The sequence below is a fragment of the Genypterus blacodes genome, unplaced genomic scaffold, assembly GCF_046128005.1.
Source record: "Genypterus blacodes isolate CSIRO-AG114 ecotype Tasmania unplaced genomic scaffold, CSIRO-AGI_Gbla_v1 ptg000094l_1, whole genome shotgun sequence".
NCBI lineage: Eukaryota > Metazoa > Chordata > Actinopteri > Ophidiiformes > Ophidiidae > Genypterus > Genypterus blacodes.
In genome coordinates this window covers 2,032,577-2,054,007 of record NW_027466898.1, presented here as the reverse complement: position 1 = coordinate 2,054,007, position 21,431 = coordinate 2,032,577, and positions in this window count along the sequence as shown.

Here is a 21,431-nt window from a genome sequence, read left to right as displayed (position 1 = left end):
ATACAGAGAGGAAACTTCATCGCATTTTTGCAGCGATGCAAGAACAAACCGTGAACCTTTGAATTAGAAAGTACCAGAACCTCAGATGTTTACATGAAAGGAAACATCATTGGCAACTTTGTAACTGGAAAAAGATCCATCTTTGGATCTGCCTGTGCTTCCTCAACACGTGCGTCTGGTGATGACGGCAAACGACTTTTGGCGCTGTATAAGGCCAAGACAAGGACGGGGGAACAACTCCAGGTCAACAGTCTATTGTTGTAGTCAAGGGCGATGGCAGGAGTATTAGCACACGAGAGGACATAGAAACCCCATAAAAGGGTCAGGGTCAAAACAAATGCAATCATAAGGAATTCATTTATAATTTGACTGAAGAACAAAGTTCTTTTTGTTACTGTCCAGCAATTCCATTGATATGCAACCAAAGTTAAAGTGAATATTTGGCTTCCTGTATATTTGGAATCCTTAAATGAATCTGTCTTGATAGTCTATCATGACAAAAATACATTTAATTATATTCATTGATAAATCTACACTGACATCACTGCAAATATCAATACAATATCAAAAGCTGCAACACTTATGAAAATCCCTGTGCCGATCCAGTCTCCTGGAATGTATTCATGCCCCACCCTTTCTACAAATCCCTTCTAAATCGGATATTTTTCGGATGAATAACTTGAGATGCCTTAACTGGAACTGTAGACCCAGAGTCACATGGGCCGCATCAGAGAACACAGACTAATATCTGACTTTATAACCAAACATGCATCATTCAAACCAAAGTAGGGAGTCTCCTCCAGTATTTCTTCCATGTCTCATTTTCTCTCTCATTACCATTTCCCAGTGCTGTGGAGCGTTTTCCCTGAGGAGGAGGAGTGTTAAGTGAATAAGATTCTTGTTTTGTCAGCCAAGTGTCCGACAGCCACAGCTGCTGCAGCAGACAAATGGTGAGGGAGTCGAGTCTTCAATATTGCATTTATATTTATGCCTCCTATATCTCCCAGTGAATCGGCCCCCTCCTCAGATGTCCTGCCATCTATACACTCTCAATGGAACGTCGCGTGTTTTCCCAGAGAGGATTGAGTGATCGCCCTGCTGTTCACAGGCTCGCTCACCTCTCCTTTCAGTTTGTTTCTTTACAGGATATACTGGATTAAACGTGATCGCCACTTACCTCTCTGAATGTTTTGCAAATAGAAAAACAATCTCAGTTTCTTTGTGTCAGACAAATGATATCCAGATCAACAGCTGTGCAGATGTCAGTAATTTTTTGCTGCACATGCTTTTGGTTTTGGTTTTTGGTAGTATAAATTTAATCTGTCAGGTAGCTGCAGAAGGCGGAAATGGAGTATTTCATCTCAAACCACACACTCGTTATATTCAGCCCTGTGATCCCAAATCTTCCAAATGTAGCTGTGCCATCGAATGCTTTAATTTCAATAAAAAGACAAAATGTGTAAGGGTTTACATGTAGACAAATGTTTTACTTTATAATCTCAAATGTGAAGTTGACGTAGAGCTGCTGCTGCTGCTGCTTTGTCAGGAGGAGCCAGCTGTGGTGATTCTGATATCTCGATGCTTCCTGCACACAGTTGGAGGTTTTCCAGGCTCATCCAACTGGGACCAGACCACGGGGTAGACCCAGAATATGTTGGAGGGATTATATTTCCCACCTGGCCTTGGGATCCCCCAGAGGAGGAGAATGTAGCTCGGCAGAGGAAAATCTGGACACTTTTCTTATCCTGCTGGCTCTGAGACCCAGATAAGCAGTTAAAAATGGATGGATGGATTCTGACAGAAATGGAAACATTCCCAGTGTGTCATATATTATCTGACTCAAGACAAATACAGTTATGTGTGTTTAAATGATTTCTCAATGCGACACGTGTTGCCAACAATAGACTCATCCGTGAGTCTCACGATGTTCAGCAGGTTGGGGATCAGGATTCCTTACCGGATTACAAATCAAGCCATAAACATTTTATTACAGAGGTTTTTCAAATTCAGCCTGATGTTGTAAAACTCGCATGAAATATGAAATGGCCTGAAAATGTGATGATGGACTACAGGTTCTGTTTTGACCCAGATTTTGGGATTTCTGTGCAAGAATGTTTGCCGCTGAAAACGGTAGAGGAGGCCCAAGTGAAAAGATGGGGAGAGGAAGAGGAGGAGACATGGGAGGAAGAGTGAAAAGAATAGTCAAGAAGGGTTAGAGAGGAAGAGTCAAGGAAGAAGACAGTGAGGAAGAGGGGCACTCCAGAGGGAGGGATAGAGGGGAGAGAAGGGGGGGGGGGAGGAGGGCGGTCTTGGCAGAAAACAAGAGGGTGGGGTGGTTAAAAGGGAGAGAGAGGGGGGAGAGAGAGAGAGAGAGAGAGAGAGAGAGACTGGGGGAGAAAATGGTTGTGGTAACATTGCTGACGCACTTGTGAAACATGGATGGGGTGGGAGGGATGGAAAGGAATCTCTGGCTGGGATTACCAAACCTCGAGACGAGGTCAGAAAGCCACTGGCGACATGATGAACACACACACACACACACACACACACACACACACACACACACTAAAATGTCAGGGTAGTAATAATAAAGTAGTAGAAGTAATAATAGTAGTTTAATAGGTGATAATCGTTGATGGGTTATGATTCTGAAAACCACATGGGTCTCTCTCTCTCTCTTTCTCTCTTTCTCTCTCTCTCTCTCTCTCTCTCTCTCTCTCTCTCGCTCGCTCGCTCGCTCGCTCGCTCTCTCTCTCGTTTACACACTCTCTCATACATACACATTGCACACCTTTCCTCATGAGAGACGGAAAAAAGTGGAACTTGGGTTTCCTACTCTGGTGCAGAGCTTTCTGTCACCACCTCTCTGTCCCCGCTCCCCTGTTCCTTTCCACTGTGTGTGTGTGTCAGAGAGAGAGAGAGAGAGAGTGAAAGAGAACCTATTTATGCATATCTATCTTTGTGAGGATTTCCCCACAACAACAGAAAAATCCAAACACCTTATATATGAGTGTGTGTGTGCGTGTGTGTTTACGTATGCATGTGCTTTGACAATCAGCAGCACATTGAATGGATCATGTTGAAGCTGTTTGTGTATCTGTGTTTGACAGCTGTGCCCGGTGTTGTGCAATGTGCAGCTTTCTGCTATAAATGTCTCACACACACACACACACACACACACATTGTAAATGTTGTGTACGCTTTCTGCTCCTACCAAGTGTGGGTGTGTTCCCGCGTTGATAGTGAAAAATGCAAGTGTGTGTGTGGGTGTGTCTGTCTGTGTCTATGTATGAATTGTTGCGTGACTTTGTGTGTACTGGTGTGTGTTTTTGAGTCCGTGCAGGGAGACAGAAAAGGACAGAAAGGTTGATGGTATGTATACAGTATATGTATGTGCAGTATGTGGGTGACGCATGTGTGTGTGTGGTTGCATGCTTCTGCTAGTGTGTGTGTGTGTGTGTGTGTGTGTGTGTGTATGTGTGTGTGTCCTGGCCATTTAGAGCGTGGGAATGTGGTGAAGGATTTCTGTGGTATTTTTAATGTTTGTTATTAAATATTACCGCAAGGGACCGTGACCAAACCCCAGACACTCCTCCTCCTTTCTCGCCTCCTCCTCTGCTATTCTCTTCTTGTCCATCATCCTCATCTTCTTCTCCTCCTTCCCTCCCGCTTGTTCTCCTTTGTTTTCCTCTTCATCTTCCTTTCCTCTCTTTCCTCATCCTTTTTTTTCGGTCTTCTCCTCCACTTTCCCCCTGAACTCTGCCTTCCTTGTCTGCTTCTATCCTAACTTTAATTTTGTTGTATCTGTTTTTGGAGCAGCTTTGGAGTGCAGTTCCAGAACTATGATCATTGTACAACTATGTAATCTTGTTGCAAAACTGTGAGAGAAAATGAGTTTTCTTAGGGCTTTGCAACTTTCAATGGTCTCCTGTGAACAATCAAGGCAGAATGGCTCACTTCAGTCTCACTAGTTGTGTTTTAGTGGGATGTGGATGAAACAGAGGGCAGGTGAGTACGTCAGGTGACAGTGATGGGAAACTTGGGTGTGATAAGTGGTCAGTCACTGGAATGATGGAGGAAACCATGGCAACAATGAAGCCGGGTTAAAGACTGTGGCATTTAAAGATGAATTGAAATGAAAAGTAATGGTTGACTACTAAAAGGAGTTTGTGTACTATTAGTGTGTAAAAAGCTCAAATAACCAATGAATGGAGCCTTCAGTCAAAATGTGAGCAACTTAATGGCAACACTGCTGAAAAAATGACCAGTGAACAGATTTTTGATTCCGTCTTTGCACGGTTTTGAATCTAATGCGTTGACATGATGGTGCACCACTGGGTAGGAAAGTATAGAGACTGTAGCCATGTAACATGCAGCATCAGGCCTGTTGGAAGCTTTGGCGATGTTGCCTGACCACTTTGTGAGTTGGAAATTATAAGTGTGTGTGTCAGTGTGGGGTACAGCATCAAACATTCAACATTCAAGTGAACTCTGTATTTATGATGCAGCTCAACGCCATCTGAACCTGCGTGGGACTGTTACCATCCAAAGACCTTTGACTGGATAGAGTCTGTAGTTGTGTAGCTGTGGTAAAATCTGCCTGATGTTGGCATCTGGAACAGCATGTGACTGGGGTGGCTGGAGTCCTTTAAAATCAACTCTGCCTTGGTAAGTCAGGAGGGAAGCTCACCTCCGTCAATGTGCTGGGACGTCCACACTGAGACGTTGTGCTTTACTGTCCAGGTCTATGCAGTTCACACACCAGGGGGTGATGCAACATGTCAGGACACTCGATGGTGCTGCAGCAGAATGCGCTGACCAAGCAGGGGGCTCAACCTCTGCTGCTTGAGGCTGTAAGGCATTGCTGAGACACTGTGAGGACATACAGGTAAATACATCTTTAACTTGGTTTGTCTGTCTAATTCTCAAGCCGTGTTTCAACTGTGGTTTGATCTGCAGGGTCAGGAGCCAAACCATCTAAGACTGAGACATTGGATGTGTTTTCTGCCCTCTTGCAGTCATATGAAGCAATTTAGTAGAGTCGTGAAATTAACATCACAGCTTCATGTGTGCTACCATGAACATCCTGTTTAGAATCGAACAAAGAGTCATTGGAAATCATAAAAAACAAGTGGAGCTGTAAAAACAGAGGCTTTGTGCTTTCAGAATGTGAGTTTTACTATTCCCTCCAGGTGAGTCCAACTCCTTCCTTCCGTTCCATTTCTACTGTTCGCCTCCAGTTCAGGAAGAAAGAGACGAGTTGTACAACAAGTTGGCGCCAAAACCACATAAAACAAAATCATAAATGCTGCAGAAACCCCTGCAAGATTTCAAAGTCAACACAAACATGCATGATTATGTAGGTGTGGATGAGTTTCACTGCCTGCACAGGAGAAGTAGGTGTAGACAGAGTAATGTGTTATTTATTCCTCAATTTGTTGGATAGAGTTGGAGTTCAATCATGTGAACCAAACGGGGAGTTAAACTCATCTGAGTAAGCAAACAGTCTGCTGATGCTTTTGAAGGGAGGCCTGTATACAGTCAGATCAGTTTTTACAGTGATAAGTAGAATAATCATTTTGAGCGTTTATCAGATCCTCCCTTTTCCCCAACATTGTTTACATGTCTAGCCAACAGCAACACTGCATAATTCAGATCACTGAGTGACTTCAGCTGAGAGGATCATCATCTCCTCACCGCTGAACTCATCTGTCCAACCCAAACATAAACTCAGTGAAGTAGAGCCGCCCCGTAGCGTTCACAGAGGTTCACCAAAGAGTGAGGCTCTCTGTGAGACTCCCGCCTTGTTACCTAGAGAGCCCATCTACTCTCAAAACAAACATGTTTTGAGGAGGGTACTTTTGACAGAACGCTGTTCAAATGCGACTCTGGCTTCGGTTCTTCTATTTGAGTCATTGTATAAAAATGTTTATGAATCTGTGTAATGCCTAGTCCATAGTTATGATCGCAGTGGTCCAGCCTCAATTTAGCACTTCATTCCTCTCTCCACGAGCGCTCTGGCTTTAAACTATGTTATGCTCTCTCGTTAGGGAAGAGAAGGTCAAGTTTTGGGTGGAGCTGACAGATGGACTGCTTCATACCATATGCTAAAGTTTTTTTCACTAAGGGAATACAGAACTTATTATTTTCTGTCTTTTCAGCTGAGTGCTTACATCCTTTAACCCTGAATTCAGTTCTAAGCTACTTCATATAGGACAGATCACCAACTGTGACTCTGACCTTTACTTTGTCATCTACACTGGGCTGTATTTGTATCATAGTAGTATAAACCATGATTTCCTGCCAAGGCGGATATACAGCAGATCAAAGGTCATATAAACAGGAATTCAGAAATACACTGCAGGAGCGTCTATTTTTAATCAAGAGTTTTTGTTTAACATTAGGACTCGCATTCATCCTCCTTTTTTTTTCTAGAAACAGCTGATGGAATTCTTCTAAGTGGCTTTACTGCTCCTGCTGCAGTTAAACTTATTTCAAGCTCGTTTTCCAGTGTGAGCCTGAAAACGACATTTAGTCTGTCTGCTATGTCTGAGAAAGACTATGTCAAATATTTGGAAATATATATCAACATTAAGCTCCCGGGAGTCTGCAAAACCACCAAACATTTATTGAATACATATACTTGTTAACTTTCATCTTTATATTTCATCTGCTAGACAGGTTGAAACATTTTTTTAGGCTTGTAAAAAGTTATGACATTTCTATCAAACACAAGTGATGTTTGTGAAATTTAATGAGCAAACGTTGTCAAAGATTGTAAATATTTTAGCAATTTAATTTTTTTTCGGGATGATCCTCAGTCAAATCCTTCATTCCATGTTGTTTTTCTGCAAACCTCGGAAAATGTTTCACTTGAATTTCCCTATATTGTTTCTTAAATCAAGAATTATCCAAACATAGGATTTGCAGAAATGTTAAGAGCTTTACAAGACAAAATGTGTCGTCCTGTCTGGTGAATGATTTCTTTTACACTTCACCTTTTATATCAATGAAGCTCCATCAATTTGCCAACATGAAGTGACTTCCTTGTTAGTTCAAATGATATTCCCTACATGCAGGTCGTTGTTTGTGCTGATATTACAGTCCTGATTGTTTGAGTCTTTTTCCAAAGTGCAGCCTTTCAGTTGGAATCCGTGCATTCTTCTGACAGCCACTGTTTTCCTCTTTATGTCACCCAACTCCATCTGGTCCCGACTTTCTCCATTCCTCTGTTTGTTCCCCTCATCTCCGGCTCGCTGCCTCCCGGCTATCTCTCTTTTCTTTTTTAGGAAGTATGTGAGAGCGCAATCACGGAGACTCCAAGTTTTTCCGCACGAGCAGCCAAATTTATCCATGTGGTTTTCCGCATGTTTATTTTGGGTTTTCTTGAGGGACGACATATCTGCGGGAAAACCAAACGGCCCGGAGCGGGTGCTTTCCCTCTGGGGATCATCATGGCGCTGGTAAAAATAGGAAAGTCTTTTTTGGGAAGTGGAATTAAGATCAGCCAGAGCCTCCTGAGGGTCCCGTTCAAAGCTGAGACGGCGCGGTCTGATGGGACAGATCATCACTCACTCATTCCTTTGTGTTTTATTTAATCCTTTCTTCCTTTCCACTCCGTGCAACATGTCAAAACAACAATTTGAGTCTTGTTTTAGACACAATAGGAAAGAACCACAACAGTAACTCCCTGTTGTAATGTAATTTCATGTAATCTCCCACAACAATTAGCACCAAAATGTCCAAAATGAACCCGTCTCTGCTTCGGTACTTCAATTTTTCTTTGTCATCTCATGCTTATGCCTCTTCCAGCTGAACTCCATGTCGCTGTAGGATGTGTGTGTGGGTTTGAGCGGAATTCTGGGATAGGAAAAACCTCCTCTGCTCTGATTTTTTGGTTTGACCTGTGTTTAACATGCAGTCTGCTACGGCAATCTACTACTACTACTACTACTCCTCCTGCAGTGCCGAAGATGTCAGGTCTGCTACATTCATCCACATTGTTCCTCTGGAGGGTGGGCGACCTCCTCCAATTGCATGGAGGTTTACTCAGTGGGCAAATAAATACTTTTGCTCTTCCGGATTTTACTGCAGCTACCCTGGGAAATGCTTTGAGTCATATATCAGTTTGCTGATGTTGGCCTTGGTCCAGCAAGTGTCATCCACCACCAAAATCATGGAGGTTCCTCTTTGAAAAGCCTTTGACCTTTGATAATTAATTCTTAACTTAGAGGAGCTGATGTATCCCAGATTTCCCCACCAGTGGATCAGTGTTGTGGGTCACTGTGACACTCGGCTGTCAACACCCAATGAGTTTTACTAATCTGAAATTCACTGGAGATTTCATATTTAGAAATCTGCTTAAGTAAAGGTCAATATGTTTTAACAGCAACATGTACTTAATCATTAAAGGTAAAAGTACTGTAATGAAAGCTAAGATGAATTTTATTTAAAATGTCTAAATATTTTTTTTAAAACAACGTTGCTTTGTAGTTCTGTTGTGTTATTCAAAAGGTTTTGTGCCTTCAGTGAACTCTTTTTCCTGATACTTCTGTCTTCATCATGGTTCTCTCCTTACTGACCTCACATGCCACTGACTTTTATGGTCATAGATTGATTGCACTTGTGTGGACTTCAGGTCCTCTTGCTGGTTCAGGGTTCAGTTGCTAAATTCATTATCTTCTTCTATTGTGACATCTTTGTTTTTGCCTCTTTGTAATGTCCTGTGTCACATGTTCCCTACATACCAAGGTTGTGTTTTGGGGCTGGCTTAGGGAAAGTTGTTTTTAAGGCCTTTAAAGCCCTTTTTATCTGATATTGGTCCGTATCAATCCCCTTGTCTTGTCTTGACTAAACCTTGTCTTGTGATTGCAGATCATAATGATGTAAGCAAAGAGCAAAGATTTACTTGGAACCAAATAGAGGATGTGCTCTGCAGTTGAGATTCCTTTGGAATCAGCAGATATTATGACAGCACGTGTTGATGCAGAGTTTGTGCTGCGTTTCCTGAGGTACTAAACGATCAAAGTTTTGTAGCGACTGTTACATGATTAGAGAACTTAGTACCCCGTCAACCGCTTTGTGTCCACGTCAACACTGACATAAGCTTTCATCACTCAGCTGGTCACTGGCTGTGACAGTTGTTCTGCAGCATATGGCTACTGTCACCGTGACTAATAAATATCACCTGCATACGCACGTACACTAATGTAAGCAGATGTGCAGACTATTTTAAAATGCACAAGCACACTCATTCTGGCATGACACAAAATCCCTAAAATGCAACTAGATGGCTCTATATTGAAAACGGCATGATGACTCTTAGCGAGAGAAATCCATTGTTATAACTGAGTTTGGAATCTGTTTGATATACAAATGGTTATGTGAAGGCTGCAGCAATGATTGGAAACAGAAGAGAGCATAGAAGCAAAACTCTTAAAATGAACAGTTTATATAATTTTCAGGACTGTAATGTCAAGATTAGGTGAAGGTTTAGTTTAGGTGGTGCTCCACAGGATTACACACCATTACACTGTCAGCAAGTACTAAACATCCACACCTACACTTACACAGATGCAGACACATACTGTTGCAACAAAGCACACCCATAACTACCACCTGCCAACAGCCTTGCACAGCAACACAAACCACCATAGCAACACCGCGACAGCCAACCTAACAACCACTCACAACACCATGCCAACCACCCCAAACACTGTAACAATCACTTACCAACACACAAACAACTGCCCTGGCAACCACCCAAAACACTGTAACAATCACTTACCAACACACAAACAACTGCCCTGGCAACCACCAAGAACATGGCAGCAACCACCCACAGCACAGTAGTGATCACCCACAAAAACCTTGCAACTACTCCAAACACCATAGCAACCACCTATCAACCACCCTACATACAGCCAAGCACCACCTCACACAGTGCAGGGGCTCTTGCTCAATCAGCAAGTACCAACTACGTTCATCATTTTGAAAATCTACAAATTGTGTAATATTATAAGATCAATAGTAGTTGTCACACTGAACTCCTGCAATGGGACTGTAATGCTGTGTGTGCACAGCCACATGGACAAGGTCCTCCATCAAAGAGAAAATGACCTCATGAGATTCAGAGGCCTCCGCAATGCCCAAGGGAAGGGCTGGTACGCACGTACACACACACGCGCACGCACGCACACACACACACACACACACACACACAAACACAGGTAGTTTACTTTGCACACACTCCAGCCTGTCGGCTCCTCTGTTGGGTGCTGAGTGCTGTATTTGTTTAAATTTGCCTGTGTGTGAGTTAAAAATGGAATGTTTCAGCTACATAAAACACTTCCTGTTTTGACGACTCCCTTGCTGAGCCGTCCCCTCTGTTAAAAAAGTCCCCGAGCTCCATGTAGTGAAAGTCTGACACACAAGAAAAATGGGTTTCTGTTTGTGTACGTACATAAAGTGATGCCCTGTAGATTCTATATGTTACTGTAAGTGTTGTATTGCTTGTCTGCTTGTGTGCAGAGTGCTGTGACTTCTTCCAGTATGTGCACGGCCTGGTTGTATGTCTGTCCACACGTTGTGGGTTTGTGATTGTGTGAGTGTGTGCATACGTATGTTGCCACAGGTGGAAAAACACGCTTCATTTAAAATGCACCTCAGAACTGAGGTCTGTTAATGTTTCTCAGAAACACTGGCACTTTTATTTCCAGTACATTTACATTTTGGCCATTTAGCAGAGCCTTTCATCTAGAGCAAATTCAAATAATATGTTCAATTTTTCCAGGTTTTTAAAGTACAGATCAGGACCCACATTGTGGTTGATTTTGGTCTCATTTCCACTGGCAAGCACCAAAAGTACAATTGTGTTTTAATGAATGTGAGTCTCCAAATGAAACAACACCAAGGTGATGAGCACACAAGAAACTGACTTCCAACCTGTCAACTTGTCAAATTGTAGGGATGCACAATCAAGCTGGAGGCACCACAACCGTGCGTGTCTGCAATGGTGGACAGCGCAACAAAGCATGCAAACCGAGTAGTATAGTGCCAACTTTCATGACATGCAAAGTCAAAGGGGCAGGGTCGGTGTTGACAGTCACATTGTCATGAGCCTGAAATGATCCTCCTGTCAACCAGCTGTCATCACTGAGATTCCCTCCTTAATCACCTGACACACACATCCACCCGGATTCCACGTGCTGTTGTATCTTTTATTGTTATACAATCGTAACTGGGACATCTGGTGGTGTAACTGTAGGAAAAGCCAGTAGCTCCAGGAGGATCCTTGCATGCTGATTCTTTTCTGCCTCACTAACAATAGTGGTTTGAGAAGACCAATCAGTCAGATAATTCATGTCACTCACGCACACTATCGGGACTAACAATATCCCTTTTGTATGTGGGACGGAGAGCAGAAACTGGAGTTGGATTTGGTAATGAACACAATAGGGTTTTTAACGAAAGAGCCAAAGCTATTCATAAAGAGTAACAGGCAGAGGGAGGTGATGACATGAGGTAAGAGAAAAAAACACAAGTAGCCACCAGCCACCAGTTCAAATCAGTGCATTGGCTAGGAAACATGAGTTTGAGGTGGGAGTGAGTAACACTCTCCCCTCCTTCAACAATCACTGTCAGGGTGCCCAGTGTCAGGGCACTGAACCTCTAACTGCTCCAGTGGAGCTGCGTAGCGTTCAGCTGTGCTGGGCAGCTCCCAGCTGTGAATGAATCCAGCTGTGTGGAAAGCAAGCACGGCGCTGCTACAGAGGATGCACAATGTGTCTTCCAGAACAAATACGAATGTAATCTTCACTTTTTACCCGTTATGATAACCAAGTACTTCATGTTCACTTTCACCGGTCAAGAAATTAAACCACAATAATTCTTTAACCAAAATGTTCCTCCCGCAGCTTTGTCGACCTTGTAAATCTCCTTTGTCTCTATCTCCATTAGTATCCAGTTGATCACCCATTTTAATGTGAAAACTCCACTAATTGTTTCCTCCCTGGCCAAAGGCTGACTGTACTTTGACAAAATCCCATTTTTAAGAGTTTTCTTCTTCTAAACCAATGAAGCACTGTGAACAGATCTGTGCTGCAGCTGAGAACTGATTAGATCTCAATGCTTTGACATTCATTTTGCAATTACAGATGTTTCCACAAACGCAGTGTATGACCACACACACACACACACAAACACACACACACACACACACACACACACACACACACACACACACACACACACACACACACACACACACACACACACACACACACACACACACACACCCTACCTACTCCTTTTCAACCACAAGCATACCACCACAGAGACAAACCAACATATCGACACCTACTGCACAGCTGTGGGATGTACAGAGTGTGTGTGGTATTGCTGTGTGGGTACAATGCAAAATACCTGTATGTTCTACTTTGTGAAAGCATTGAAGCATACACATGCAGACACATATATGCACTGACACACTTTTTCGTTCCCTCAGTGACACACACATACACAGACACAAACATCTCTCTCACCCACTCATTGTCTTCTCACTCTTCTCACACACCCACACACCCCCCCCCCCCCCCCCCCCACACCCCACCCCCCTACACACACACACACATACACACACACACACACACACACACACACACACACACACACACACACACACACACACACACACACACACTGCCTCTTCCCTTTCCTCCCTCCCTTGTCTCTAATCCGTGCAGCTGTTGCTCTTACTCATACTGCAGACAAAACCTCATCTGTGTGAGAGAGCGAGAGTGGAGTAAGTGATAGGAAAGGAGAGATTTCACACGAGTGAGGCGGGATCTTAAGAGCAAGGGTGAGAATTGAATGAGAGGATGGGAGAGGAGAGACAGGGGTAAGAAAAATCCCCCTCCAGTTTCCCCTTGAGAGAATCTCCGTCTTCCCTTTCTCCCATAGCCATTGTATTCCCTCTTTACCTCCTTCCTTTATCCGTCCATCTCCACATCCTCAGCAAAGTCAGGCTCTGCATTTGCATCACAAATCTATCAACCACATCTCCATGAACGCCCGCTGGAGAGTTGGCTAAATATAGTGGCTGGAAGTACAGATTTCTGGAGCAAAAAGTGTTGTGGTTTGAAAAAAGTTAATTTCAAATATATGTCATATGTGATTAAAGTCGATTTTGTTTTAAACTGAGGCTGCCAGGATACAGTGAATATCAACTCTTTAGGCTAAAGAAGAAAGGGCTCCTCCTGATTCATGAGTTTATGTGTCCATTTAGAGCCTGAACAGCTGTCTTTAACCTGGACCGTCTCTTTCAGCTGGACTTAGCTGAGCTTCGCCAGACTATTGCACGTGTTCACATCTTGGTCTGGTTGATTTTCTCAATTAGACTAATATTGGACCATTGTTGTGCACGTAAACATAGCTGATATCTTTTCAGCTCTGTTGTATGGTTTAAGTCTATGACAGTTACTTTTCACAGACACTATTACCCTGGAGTCAAAGACCTCCAATATGGCTTTGAGTACATGACAGTAACAAACATGCTGTGGGCTGTTGACCTCACACTCCCTTAAACCAGACAGAAACAGTACGTTTGAGCCAAAGTCAGCGATCTGTATATTCATTCTGCACGGCTTGATTGACATGTCACGACTGAAACAAACCTCTGCAAAGTTTTTGTTACAGTTTTAGAAATCCAGTGATGACTCCAATATATTGGGTTGCAAGACTTGATACGACAAATGTCAGAAATGTATTCAATGATCCAATTGCTCAATCATGGGTTGTTAGGGCAAATTCTCTTCTTCTCCATCTCTACATCAAACAACAGCCCCTTTCCAAAGCCCCAACCATTTAGCTCACTGAAGTATTGAGTAACCACTGACTGACACATTCTGTTCTTACAAACAAACTTACAAACTCAGATGGTAAAATACATTAAAAAGCACTTAGAAGGCTGAAACAACATGTATGTCTGCCTATAAGTCTATCATTTCTCATCTTCTGTCTTCATCAGTGTTGAATGATGAACTGATCAACTAAGTGATAAATTTTCTGGGTATGTAATTGTGTAATTCTTGATGTATTTGTTATTTGTACCGATGTTGCATTTAACAAAAGTACCTGCATGTGCGTCCAGCTTTTAAAACAATGAATGGTTTCATTCTTCCTCAATCCCTTTCTGAGGGACGGATTTTGAGATGATTATGTTCATTCAGTAATTTCTGACACCGTTATAAACAGTTGATTGTGTTGAGCTGAATGCGCTGCCTACAAAGCCTCCATAAAAACTTTTTCACAAGTTACTGGCAGCACGGTGTACACACTAATGTTTAGATAAAGTTATGATTTATTTATGCATGGTCAGGCCAGCAAGCCGCCAGAGCAACAGTCTGTTAAACACAGTGCTAAACTGACATATTCCTGTTTATGCTGGCTGCACGTTACTTTGTTATGTGCTATTGTTAGTAGTCAGTCTTTGTAAAATGCATCATATCCATTTCCTGGCAAATGATTATCAGAATTTTTACGTCACTTTGCATTAAATCATTAAAAAGTTATTCATACTACATTTATTATTATCGACAGCAAAAAAAAGACACATCTTTCTTCATTAAGACATAAAACCTGGATTTGCTTCATTCATTCATTCAAAACAAGACACAACTGACTTTGATGATTCGACATCTTGAGCGAACCTTTCCCAGGACTTCAGAATGACTCCCAAGCATTTCAGAGTGGTCTTCTGTGTATCTTTGTCATGCTTTTTCTAGCCACCTTTGGAGTGCTTCCTTGCCTTCAGCTCACCAATGAATATTTGCTTCGTTAGTTATGTGTCAGGCATCCTTGCAACCCACCAACCCAATGTCCAACCCACTCAGTTCATGGGCCGGGTGTGGACGCTCAGCATATCTGCTGTGGTGAGGACCTCTGTGTTTGGAACCTTGTCTTGCTATTTTATGCCCAAGATCTTCAGACAGCTTAGGTGAAAATGGTTTAGGCGCTGATAGACATTCCAGGTTCCACAGCCAAAGGTTGGCTGAATCAGTGAATGGTAGACCTTCAGCTTGGTAAGTGTGATACCCCTCTGTTCCCTCACAGTTTCACAGAGATGGCCAAAGGCTGAGCTGGCCGTGGCAATTCTGTTGGCAATTGGATAGTTCTGGATTGGGTGCTGTCAAGGTAAGTAGGGTGAGTGTCTGTCTTTTCATGGAGATGGTTGGTTCAACGTAGGTCTTGCCAGGAGCAGGTGAATGCCTTGGTTACATCAATAAAGACAAGGTAGAGAGCGCAGTGTTGTTCCTGGCATTTGACGGGGCAGCACTGATCATATCAGCAGTCCCACAATCATTCCTGAAGCCACACTGAGTCTCCAGCAGTAGTCTTGCTCAAGGTGTTCTGAGAGGCACTTCAGGGGCTCTTTGTAAGTATCTTGACAGCAACGGAGAGCAAGGATATCTCTCTGTAGTTGTCAAAGGACTGCCAGTTTCCGGACCCCATTGACTCCACATTGCCAGGAACAGAAGTATGAGCTTTTCAGCGAGACATGATCCTACTGCTTTGACCTCGGCAATGGATCCAGGAGCTTTTCCATTTGCAAAGCAGCCGATGGCTTCTCTAGATTGAGCCGTGGTAGGTGGATCAGCAAGGGAGGTGTTCATCAGTACCTGAGTCAATCTCGAGATACCTTCCTCACTGATTGATGAGGCGTTGTTCAGAACACTACTGAAATGCTAAGACCATCTGTTTTTGTCTTTGTCAATTAGTATGTTTTCCCATCTGCACTGAGAGGGGGTGGTGTGACTGAAGCTTGGGGGCGATAGACTGATTTGAGAGCACCATAAAATAGCTCTGTATTGTTATTTTCCATGTACAACTGCAGCCTGAACAATGTATCCTTCATGGCACCATAGTACTGAACAGCTCTGTGGATGTTGCGCAAAGCTGTGTTTTTGGACAGGGAGCATTTGCTTAGACTGTGTTTCACATCCAAGAGAGCCTGTATTTCAATGTTATGTTCATTGAACCAAAAACCTGTTTTGTGGAGCCTAGGATCTCGGGTGCTGTGGAGTGGGTTGTGTTTTTGAGTATTGTCCAGTCTGCTTCGATGGATGGAGTGCCAAGGCATAGGGGCTCCAGATGACGGTCGAGTACCCCTGCAAGTTTCTGGGGTTTCCCTCCAGTTTTAACTTGGAAATGTTGAGACTCTTGGGGAGCTTTTTGCCTTGTGGCCTGTCATTGGGATTTGGTCTGGATAGTGAATCCAGAGATGATGAGCAGATGATCAGTCCAGCAATCTGCACCACACATAAGCCTTGGTCACTCCGGTCACTGTTGCCCCAGTGACAAATGTAATAATCACAGAAGTGATTCCGACACAACCTAGTGAGTGGGTGTGTGTGTGTATGCACACCATATGTTGTACTCTAATGGGGAAGAATACATGACCCGTGTTGGAAGGCTGCTGCCTGAGAGGCCAGAACTACACCACTTAACCTCTGCAACGCACACATGCACGCACGCACACACACACAGACTTTACTCACCACAACTAATCATAGTAAAAAAAACAACATATGGATACTATAAATTCAAACAGACCTATAAATTCTTGCTTAACACATTTGAGTATTTTCACCAGGATCATTCTGGCTCCTTTGGGTTCAACATTGGTTTTTATAAGAAGTTAAAACCATAACTCTTCCTAAGATGACAGCTGGCATGTTAAATAGGCTGTGATATTAAGGTACCATGTGACCCAGGACAATATAGCTTCCAAAAGGTTTGCCATAGTGAAAAGCTGGCACCAATCATCTCACTATTATTCAATATTTGGTGTTGACGATTGTAAAAGGCTACAGTGACTTTATTTTTAGTTTGGAAGGGTGCAATAATCCACCAGGCCATTTACTCTCAAACATTGTGAATGCACTGCTTCCTACACTGTGCAGCCTTTCAACAACTGCTAATAAAACAAGATGGCAAAACAATGTGTGTTGCTGTGCACTGGGTAGGAAGTGGGTGAATGAGTGTTGGGAAGTCAGGGAGTATTGCATGTCGGCTAATACTAACATTCCTTAAGTAGGTCAAGTAGAGACGTGATTCCCAGCCTTTTCCACAAACCTACTGATGTAATGCTGACCTACAAAACAGCAGCAGCTGCTGGGATCGCAGGTCCAGACCCCGGCTTATCCCCTCCTTCCTCCTTCTGTCCCTCCTCCTCTCTGTCCTCATGCTCCTTTCCTTTCCTTTCCTTTCCTTTCCTTTCCTTTCCTTTCCTTTCCCCATATGAACTCATTTGTTGCTTCGTTCCAACCCCTGGATTGTTGAAGACATCATTTTACCTAAATCCTGACCTCAAGCAAATGATTTCAGTTGTTTAAGCTTAACTCTAACCACAACCACCACTGTTTATGTTGTCAGACCTCACTGACTTCACGGACTAAACACCACTATGGTAGAATTGGGTTTTTTTGTATTTAAAATGTAAGACTACATAGTTTCTATTGCAAAGACACAGTCAACTGCAATTAAGACAATACATTGATTTATTCAAAGGTCATGCAAACACTCTAATTTGATTTAAATTAGCATAGATCCTCCTTGTGTACACTGACGACCAAAGTAAGGTTATGTGGTAGGAAGTCCATTTACTTTGCATGTAAACACTCCATAGGTTTATAATTGTGGTGATGCATGTGTATTGCCTCAAGTGACTTATTCCACATTTTTGCCTCAAATCAAGTACAGACATGAATCAGAGTATTATGTGGATATAGTGTTTGCGTATGACTGATGGCATAAAGGTTTGAATGATATTTACTGCATTTTTGGATGATTTAAAGACTATGTAAAGCCATTTGAAGAACACAGAAAACAAGAAGGAATTATAACGAAATTACACCTATAAACACAACCCATTAGCTTTTTTTGTGAACAAGTGTTTCTTTCTCGGTTTGTTTCATAACATAAATGTACAAAATGAAACTGTACAATAGAAACAATAAACTCCCCAACCCATTAACTATACATTACATATCTATTATAACCCTTTATTCTCTATATGTGTGTGTAAGTGTACACATCAACCAGTGTGGGTTGAACATTTCCCTTAATCTTTCCCTTCACTTCTTTACTTCATGGCTCACTGAAATGATATACAATAAGACGGACAGACGGAAAACAGAGCCTCCTTGGTGGAGGTAATGATAGCCTCACAGTAAGGGAGCATTGTTGCCCTAAAATGTTTGTCTCAGGATAACTTTTCCCAGGTGTGTACCTATGTTATGGTGTTTGGGTGGTTGATCGTAGTGTTAAGGCCAATCTTAACAACGTTCCTCATAATATGCACAAAGTCAAAGGGGGAATTCTGAGACACTACACAGCAAGAAACTCAACCTCAAGTGACTCAAAACCTTAAGTGACTTTTTCCCTTTGTTCCAGTTGTCATCAATGTCCAAATCTGATTTCCCCCCCCCCCCCCCCCCCCCCCCCCCCCCAGACAGGTCCATATTTGTCCTCAAGTGGCGAAGTCGATAGACTGCAAAATTTGATTGACAAGCTCTGCGCCTAGCATAGAAAAGTCTAAATCGGATGATTTGATTTTGAGTTCCAGCACTGCACACGTCTGCCAACAATGCTGGAGGGATTTTATCCCAGTTTCCCAGAAGTTAGCTGTCCCAAAAGTCCTTGGGAGCCAATATGACGACATCAACTGAGGCCAAACCGGTTCCAGCTTCAGTCTGTAGCATTTCTTTTCGGGTGGCGGTGAATATCTGAGTGGGTCAAATCAGGTGAGTGGTGCGGGTGCTGATTCAGGTCAAAACCATGGTTATGGATGGTGGACAGCTGTTGTGTCGCCATGACCCACATTTATCAGTACAACTGGGAACTGGGTTCCTCTGGAATTTAGAAGGTTGAGCTCAAATGTGTTTGATGTGAAAAACTAAATTAATTAAATTCAGACCTAAATTATTATCTTATGCCTCCAGTTACAAAATACAAAATTAAGCCTCATCAGGAGTAAACTATTTTAGGAATGTCATCACCTGCTTACATTTCTCATCTGATTTTATTCAGTCCCATCGCTTCACCCCTGTCTTGAAATGTTTGACTTATCTGATCTGATATGCTCACTAGCAGACTATCAAACACTTTGAAGTTCATGAAAAGCATGATGTCATGGAGCATTAAATCAATGGAGCATTTAATTGCTTCCTTATGACGGTGGAGAGTTTTTTATTTTAATTGGTAACTTACCCTATATGACATTTAACTCAAATGACTCCCAATGACAATGGGAAAAACTTTTCCTTCTCCTCTTTATTGTGTTTTATGAAAGAACTTAGAATTTAAATCCAAAATATATTGAATCTCAAATGTGCCACTGTTTGTCGCTATAGGTTAGTTATATGTTCAGAACTAGAATGTGTTTGAGAAGGTCGTCAGTCAGGTCAGATGACATGTTAAGCTGCCTGTCTGCTGACAGCAATGAATCCGGGATCGGTTCTTTAAACTGCAGTACCCATAATGACCACTAGGTCTCACAGCAGCCCTTTTTCCCATTAGGACAAACAAAGGTGAAACTAATAACCCTGTAATCCATGCATGTTATTAATACATGGTGGCTCACTACCACACCTCTATGGAACAGAGCCATCATTGTGTTATTAGTCACATCTGTGCATTTCCTGTTTAACTGGCCTGCAAAAAGTCTGAGCTATATTAAGTTACACTCCGTCTATTAGAACACATTGTTATCAGAGTTCAATCCTATCCGTCCAACCACATTTCTGTCTGACAGATTTCAGTCACCACTAGCCAACCCATGCAGCTGGGACACATTTGTGAGAACACATTCCAGTCGCAAGTCGACAACATCACCCCTGCCTTTCTGGCTCTGCTCACATGAAATTGTTTTGAATTGGGAAATGGGTACCCACTCCTATAATGTGGACAGTGAGAGCCAATGCAAATGAAAGCTGAATGGGTTGATGAAGCTTGTCTACAGGGCACAGAGGACACACAGGCTTGAAAGTCTAAGAGTTTGTGAGTTGGGCCATTTTAGAGTCTTGCTTTCACTTTCCAGGCTGTACATAATTCCACAAATGATGTCAAAAAGCAGCAATGAGACACAAATGGGTTTTGTAAGAGAAAATAATGTCTCTTAAATCCTCCTGGCAGTGCCCTCGACTAAGGCACTGGAATGCTGATCTGGAGTTAGTGACTTTAAAAATGTAATGACCAATCAGGCAATAAAAACACAAGTATTTGAATGTGAGTTTGGGTGTTTATGTGATTGACAAGCTTGTGCATACTAAGTGAAGAGTTGTGAATGTTCAGGCTTCTGGCCTTGTGTTTCATCTCCTGACAGCAGGACTGATTGGTGAAACTTAGCAGACAAGACTGGTAACCAAAACAAAGAAGGGGGAGGTGGAAACACAGAACACAGTACACTCACGCACTAATCACTGCGTACATGCGTCACACCCACATCTGGAGACATCTTACTAAGCACTGTACATGTGTAAGTGTGAAGGGGAGTTTAGCCCCAAAGAAAGACAAAAAATGTGTGAGAGGTTTTTATGAGTGTGGTTAGGAGAGAGATTTATGCTTTTATTGACTGTGTGGATGTCACAAAGAAAAAAAGGGTTGCTGGTTTGATTCTAACTTTGGTAAAGGAGGATAGGAGCACCTGAGCTGATCATAGAAGAAGCAATGAAACATTCACTCGAGCATGTGTGTGTGTGTGTGTGTGTGTGTGTGTGTGTGCTACCCACCCCTCTGGAGGGACCTCGCCCTTATATTCAGTCATTTTAATGACAAACACATTCTCTGCATTTGGACACACACACTTGGTCTCTGCTTTTCAGACACACACAGGCTCACACACACACACAGACTGAAAATCCTTATGTTTCCTTGAAGTTGACAGTGACGCGCAGCATTGTTTTATTTGGCCAAAATCAGTCTCAGATGTGTTGAAAGACTTTGATAAACAACCTGCAGCAAGCCAGCCAGTTCATCAGGCTGCGTTACAGAGAGTCACTGGAAAAGCCTGCAGATCTGACCTCTTGGTTCAAATTAAAGAAAAGCTTTTTTTATTAAAAAGGATCAAAATAAGAATTTATTGTCTTAGCGTGGGACCCAGAATTACATATTGCTCGCTTGTGTTCATGTTGGACCTGCCAAAAACAGGCCTGCAACCTATTTTGGGTCCTTAGTTATAGTTTAAAAAAGCTGGGTGGGGGACATAAGGGGGCCAAAGAGCATGCAAATCCTTCACGACAACGTCAGAGTAACAGTAAGATTTTCATCATGTAAACCTGATGTGGCTCTGCAAACCATCTCCACCCTGATTTTAGTGAGTTTGACTCGACACATCATTTTCTTTGGCGGCCACGAGAGAAACCTCCGCAGAG